Genomic DNA, 8,358 nt, shown 5'->3' with positions numbered 1-8,358 from the left:
ATAATCATGCATGTGCATATCTTTCTAAAATAATAATACATCTGATTGAATACCTTAGGTAGTGCAAGGCAACATATGATGTCAACAAAAATAGCACTATCCAATGAAACACCTCTAGCAAACCATAGGATGTGTAATAATTGCAGCCATTTCTCTATTTTCAAATATAAATTGATAATAAATAGAGTTTGGTCTTGCTGCCCATCATAAAAAAATCTATTATGTATTGTTATTGCAATTTTTTTTTTTTTTTTTGAAATAACTTAAATTGTCTTCACACCTATGTGCATTCTCCTCTCTTTTGGAATAACATATTTGATTCAATGTATACTATTCCACAAAGATGTAGAGGCATAGAAAAGGAATTGAGACTGAAAGCATTAAAATTAGAAAAGATTTATATCTCATAGAATATGCATACCATGGGGAGGATATTTTGTATATGTTAGATTCAAGTTCAAATGAAGGGCAATTATAATGACTCATTTTATACCATTAAAATTACAAGTTTATACCATTTTCAAACAAGTTTATTGCACCTAATGTGTGCTATTATCAAAATGTCACACAGAAAAAACAATTCATAACACCCAATGTATGTTATTTCATAGCACCCAATGTGTGCTCTTATCAAATTATAATAGAAACTAAAAATTTTGTAAAACCCAATGTGTGTTATTCTATTGCACCCAATGTGTGCTCTTATCAAATTGTAACATGAAAAATACAAGTTCATTACACCCAATTGTTGATGTTAGTTTTTATACCACATAATATATTAGCAATTGAATATCTGATACAAAGTATCAAACACACAATTCCTCTCTTGAAAAGTTAATAATCATGGGACATGAGAATAACTCCAATGTTCTTTACACCTGTGGATACTAACTAGTATATCAATTTGATTTGCTAGTGTTAAAGTATCAGACTAAAAGACTTTTAATTTACAGAATAACTGTTCAAGATATATTGGACTTAAACTGGTATAAAAACTCTCTGCAATATAATATATTCTGCATGTCGATATTGAGTATCTCTTGCTCTGAAATTACTTGAAGACTTTAATAAATTATGTGTTCATTCTATCTTAGAAACAGGGCAGGATAACTTCATATATATACAGTAGTCTCTAAAACAAGAGTCACGTCTATCACGTGACTAATCACAGTTTACTTTATTGATTAAATCGATAGATGACTTCATACTGCCACTTTAAATATATGATTTCGCATGACTAATCATAGTTTACTTTATTGATTAAGTCGACAGATGACTTTATACTGCCACTTTAAATATATGATTTTGTATTATATAAAGTTTGATATGAATCGATAACTTATATTATAATTTTATGTATATATATATAGAAGTTATCAATAGTTCTTTACTAATATATACATTCAAACTCCCTTTTAGATGAGTAAGATAAACACACATAAGAGGTCTTTGATCAAAAGACTTCTTGTATCCAATGTCAAAACATTGTGACATGTGAGAGTTGGCCTGTCAACATATCAATTTCATGATATTCACCAATCTCTCAAGAGCAATGGCCTATCAGAAACATCAACTTAATGATGATCACCAAATACTCAGCATGGTAATGGCCTATCAAAAATGCACCAAGTATAGAGAATATATCTATACAAACAACTTGTAGATAATCAAATAATGATATCAACCGCCTAGTTGTTGATTTACAAGATAAAGCCCTTACATGAAACACTTTCACAAAAATGAATCATGCTACAAGTTATTGTAAGGACGTCACTTTACAACAACTTCTCCTGATACAAGTGAAATCCTTTTGAAGTCATCACTTCTTAAAGATTAACACAAGTATATATATATATATATATATATATATATATATATATATATATATATATATATATATATATATATATATATATATATATATATATATATATATATATATATATATATATATATATATATATATATATACAACTTCTCTTGCTCTCATAGATGCAGCTATGTACTCAGCTTTTGTAGAACTTTGTGCTATTGAAGATTGTTTCTGACTAAACCAAGATATCATGGTTGAGCCCAATGTAAAACAACACCCTGAAGTGCTCTTGCGATTTTTAGAATTTCCCACCCAATCTGAATTTGTATACCCCTTTAAATTTAATTTAGTTTTAGTGTATTTGAGACCATATCCAATAGTACCACTAAGATACCTAAGAATGTATTTTGCTGCTACTAAATGAGTTTGTTTCAATTTGCACATGAACTGACTGAGAACATTTATAGCATAACAAATGTCAAGTCCTGTGTTCACTAAATACATTAAAGAACCAATTATCTATCAATATAGAGTAGGATCAACACTTTCAAAATCTTTAGTTGCTTCTTTTAGTTTTAGGAGGTTTGTGTCCATAGGAGTTTTCATTGCCTTGCTATCCAACATGCCAAATTTGTTAAGTAGATCCAGAGTGTACTTTCCTTGATTTAGGCAGATCCATTTTGAATGCTACCATACTTCTAGCCCAAGAAATAGTGTAGTATTCCTAGAACTTTCATTTCAAATTCAGATATGAGAGCTTGTTTACATTTTTTGATTAGATGATCTTCTCTTGTAATTAAAAGATCATCAACATATAAAACCATGATTAACATATCCCCCTGTATTACTTTGTAATATAAATTTGGATCTGCAATGTTTTTAGAGAAGTCAACTTTAGTTAGATGTTGATCTATCTATTCATGCCAAGCTCGGGGAGCTTGTTTCAATCCATATAAAGCCTTTTCCAATTTGCATACATGAGTTTGTTTATTTTATACTTCAAATCCTTCTAGTTGTTCAAGATAAACTTCCTCTTCAATAACACCATTAAAAAATGCAATCTTTACATCCATTTGATGAGTTTTCCAACCCTTGGATGCAGCAATGGCTAAAATAGTTCTGACTGAGATATATTTGGCTACTGGAGCAAAAGTTTCCTCATAGTCTATTCCTTCCTCTTGGGAAAATCCTCTAGCAACAAACCTTTCTTTTTATTTGTCAATACTTCCATCTGCAACATGTTTAATTTTAAATAGCCATTTGGATGAGACAATTGATTTATTTTTGGATCTAGGAACAATATCCCAAACATCATTTTTAAGTATAGAGTTATATTCTTTTGTCATGGCATCTTTCCAATGTTGATGTTTTATAGCTTCTTTTACATAAGATTGTTCAGATTTGGAGATTTCACTCATTAATGCAATTTAACTTGAGTATATATCAGGACTTTTCCTCTCCCTAATGAAATTTGAAGGAATGGAATTGTTTTCTTCAATTAGCTTTCTAGCCCATACAGGTCTTTTCTTTTCCTCTAAGGTGTGAGTAATGTCCATGGGTTCAATTTTTTCATCTTCCTCCATTAGAGACTCCCTCTTGTTATCAAGGTTTTTTTCTTCTAGAGTTTCTTCTAAATTTGATTCATCTTTTGATCTTTTGTAGGTGAAATCTTCATCAAATATTACATCTCGACTTAGTTCAATATTCCTTTGTCTAGGGATATAGATGTGATATGCTTTTGAGGTTTCACTATAACCTACAAAGATTCCTTTCTTTCCTAAGGGCTCTAGTTTGGTTCTCTTTCCTTTTTTGGTTCTCTTTTCTTTAGGAATATGTACATAGATAGGACAACCAAAAATTCTTAGGTGTTTAAGATCAAGTTTCTTTCCAGTAAATACTTCTTCAAGAGTCTTAAATTCAAGATAAGAGTGGGGACACTTGTTTTGAACGTAAACAGTAGTATTTGAAGCTTCAACCCAAAGAAAAGTTTCAAGACTTTGATCATGAAGCATTGCTTTAGCATAATGAACTATAGATCTATTTTTCCTCTCAGCTATTCCATTTTGTTGTGGATTATAAGGAACAAAACACTCCCTCTTGATCCCAACAATTTTACAATAATCTATAAAGGTATAAAAAATGTACTCTTTACCATTGTCTATTCTTAATACTTTTATTTTCTTTCCAGAAATGTTTTCTACAGTGGCTTTAAACTCTTTAAATTTAGAAAGGATTTCCTCATATTCTTTACTTTTAAGAAAATAGATCCATGTCTTCCTAGAGAAATCATCCAAAAATATGATGTAGTATAGAGACCCTCCTAGAGATGGAACTGACATATGACCACATAAGTCTGAATGAATAAGTTCTAGAATTTCTCTGGATTTGGTTTGACTCTTATGGAATGTAGATTTGATGTTCTTCACTAGAGAACAACCTTTACAAGTTCCTTCATGATATGGATTATGTTTAGATATACCTATTACCATTTTTCCTATAGAAGATAATCCTCAAAAATGAAGATGACCTAATCTCCTATGCTAGATTTCATTTTCTTTGAAGGAATCATGAATTAGAGTTGAATGAGAGAGAGAGCTGATTTGATAAAGACATCCATGTCTAGAGCCAATTTTGTATGCATTTTTTATGTTGGAATTTTTAGGCCAAGCTAAGACCTTTCCTTCCATAAATGTAATTCTGAGTCCTTCATCTTCAAGAGCAGAGATAGAGAGCAAGTTTCCTTTTATGCTAGGTACATATAGTACCTTAGTAAGTTCAACTGTATTCCCTAATTTCAAATGAATAATACATGTTTCTATTCCCATTACGGGGTAGCTTGTATCATCTCCAATGGTTACTTCATCAACATAGTCTTCTTGTAGAGAGTCTAACTGTCCTTTAAAACTTGTTATATGTCGAGAGGCTCCACTATCAATTACCCAAGTACTTGATCTATTTGATGCTTCATTGAATAGTGCTGAATAGAAGGCATTGTGTTCAAAATTTTCATTAGAGTTTTTAGTGGTAGCAAATGAAGCTTGTGACTTAATTCTATCAGGACATCTAGATGTTGGATGTCCAAATTTATCACACCTATAACATTGCATTTTGGAGAAATCAGTGTGCTTTTTCCTTCCTTTGAATTTTCTTTTCTTCTTATTTACTTGAGTAGAGAGAACTTGTAACTCTTCTTTTGAGGAGGAAATGTTTTGACCTCGAGCTACTTGCATACACTCTTCTTGTATACAGTCAACTTTAAGTCTTTCCAATTTAGGTAATTTTGACCTAGAGCATACCCCTTGTCTGAAGGTGTCTCATGATGATGGAAGACCTTTTAGAGCCATTATTGTTAATTCCTTTCCATCACAAATGTGTCCTATGGAAGAAAGTTGATTTCAAAGATCAGTTATTCTCATAAAGTAGAAGGAAAATTTCTCTCCTTTATTCATTTTAATGTTTGACATTCTATCCTTTAATGTAATCATCCAAACAGTATTGTTTATCTCAAACATATTTTCAAGAGTATTGTACATCTCATGTGTAGTGTCTAGTTCTGAGATTACAGGAAGTAGATGAGTTTTAACACCATCCATGATAATTTTCATAGATTTATTGTTGTCACTCTCCCATTTTTTTATTTCATCATTTCCTTTAGGTGATGAGTTAGATTTCTCAATGAACTTATTTAAACCATGTTCTTTAAGTATAAGTTTCAAACGTAGTTTCCAACCTGCAAAATCTAAATCACCTTCTAGCCTATCTTCAAGCCTCATACTATTCACCATTTTATTAATAATATCTGATGCTTCTATAACTTGGATGATTTTAGTTTGATATTAGGATACACTTTTTAAACCTGCTCTGATACCATGTTAAAGTATCAGCCTAAAAGACTTTTAATTTATAGAATAACTGTCCAAGATATATTGGACTTAAACTAGTATAAAAACTCTCTACAATATAATATATTCTGCACGTCAATATTGAGTATCTCCTACTTTGAAATTACTTGAAGAATTTAATAGATTTTGTGTTCATTGTATCTCAGAAACAAGGCAGGATAAATTCATATATACGGTAGTCTCTAAAACAAGAGTCATGACTGATAGTCGTGACTCATATTTGAGTCACGTCTATCGGTGTGACTAATCATAGTTTACTTTATTGATTAAGTCAACAAACAACTTCATACTGCCGCTTTAAATATATGATTTTGTATTATATAAAGTTTGATATGAATTGATAACTTATATTATCATTTTATGTATTTTTAATTATATATATATATATATATATATATATATATAAGTTATCAATAGTTCTTTACTAAGCTATACATTAATAGCTAGTAATCACTTAGGTGAGCTTATGTTATTCCTTCAAGGACAACTTAGATTTTGGGATGATGGTAACGATGATTTAGTACGAGTAGCAGATGATGTTGATGGTGATGGAGGGTGACTAATCAAATGGTTTATGCTTTCTTAACCTTTTTCTTCAAAACCTTGACTAATCAACTACTCGCTATTCTACTCATACTCCTATGAATGAAAAGATTAGCAAATGGACAACGATCAAATCTAATAAAATTTTACTAGTGGCTCCACCCTCATAGATGCAATGATTCAAAGGAAAAATAACTAGTTTACCACTCAAGGATTCCCCAACAAGCCGTTAGGGTGCTAGTGGCCTAGTTATAAATCCCTATCAAACATCTACTAATATCACCATACAATTAGCCATCTACTTCTACTCTAGCAACATGAGATGAAATCCTACTTTTAATTTGAGAGATGAGAAGAACCATGCAATACACCAAAATGATCATGTATATCCACCATGCAAGCCACAAAAATGAATAGAGAACAATTTTGATAGTTTGGCAACAATTCTCCAACATAACTCCCTCACAAATGAGAGAAAAATGGCCTTATATAGAGGCTCCAAATTACAATGAATGGCCAAGATTAAGAAGAAAAATCAAGGGCCAAGATTATATCTTAAAAACCCTAATTAGGGTTACCATTATTCAACCAATTACATGAGGGCACCAACTTTGTGGGCCAATGCTCAAAAATTACAATAATTTGTCAACCAATGAGAACAAAGGATGCTTGGCATGATTTGATTGCATGCACATGAAATTACCACCTCATCAACCTTATATTATAAATCTATTCAATCCTTGAGATAAGGTGAAACCTTGGATGCTAAAGCTTGTCCTTAGAAACTTTTTCATCACCACTTGAACTTGCTTGTACTTGATGTCCTGACCTTGAAAGGATGAGGTCTTCATGCACTTGGGGTAATCTTGTCTTTCCCTCGGTGGCTTCCCTAGATGCAAACTTCTTTGCAATTTGAGAGCCTTGCTCTTGGTCACTACCTTGAAATTGAACTTAATCTCCCCCATTATCCTTGCCTTCCTGGTCTTCCAACCTTCCCATTTGAATTCAATCAAGCTAGCTTGCATGAATAGCCAAGTCTTGCCTAGCCTCAAATATTTTTAAATATCTTCTACTAATCCACTCTATCTTGAAATTATGTGGCTTATTGAATCTTAATCTTCAATCAAATTCACCCTTGACCCGATTTCATTCTTCAACAAAGCTTGCACTTCAACCTTTACTAGCTTGCGATCAACTAGAAGGGCTAGGACCCCATCTGGAATAGCTTCTAGTTTTGCACTACCCTAAGTTGTAATTCTATATTTTCACTTATAATTCTAGCCCAATCAAATTTACCCCCTCCATTTGCAATTTCATCAATAAAGAAGTACATCCAATTTTCAGATTGTATACCATGAGCTAGGCCCATGATCCGGCTAAGAAGCACCATGAGATCTCTAGATTCTAATTTGAAGTCTACCACTATGAGGATCGATGGTCTAGTGACTCCTTTCTTTCCTTCATGCAACCAATTCTGCTTTTGTAGATCTTTTCCATGTCTATCCTTTACCTATATCACATTTACTATACTAACATTTGTATTAGTTATTTGCCTTATTTTCGAGAAGAAAGTTGTTTTGGGCATCATATCCTCTTTATCTTTCTTAGTATTTGTTCCCTTAGGGTTCTTGCTTGCACTAACATCTACCATCCTAAACAATTATTTTTACCCCTTTGTTCTAAGAGATATGGACTACCCTTATTGGTCTCCAACCTTCTTTCTATCAATGGATTCTACACTTATTTTTGCCTCACCAAGTCCTATCACTACACTTATCAATCTTCAATCATCAACTTAGAGGAGGGAATACCACTTATTTCCACCCCTTCATTAGCTTAGGATGGACTACACTTATATCTCCCAACTTCAACCTAGGGTGGTCTAGCTTATTTCTACCTCGCCAAATGCTCTATCATAAATTATGCACTTATCAATCTCCAATCTTGAACCTAGGATGGGATGATGAAGTAGTGGATGATGAATGCAAGAAGAACTAAGAGAAGCAAAACTAGAAAAGAACAAAATAGTGAAATCCATTTAAGGACCACTTTCAACTCTAAATGAATTGAATTTACCTTTACCAATGGCCAAGTCTTCTT

Source organism: Cupressus sempervirens, chromosome 5 (genome assembly GCF_028749045.1).
Source record: "Cupressus sempervirens isolate cs-2001-9-10 chromosome 5, ASM2874904v1, whole genome shotgun sequence".
In the NCBI taxonomy this organism is placed as follows: Eukaryota; Viridiplantae; Streptophyta; class Pinopsida; order Cupressales; family Cupressaceae; genus Cupressus; species Cupressus sempervirens.
This window is presented reverse-complemented; position numbering follows the sequence as displayed.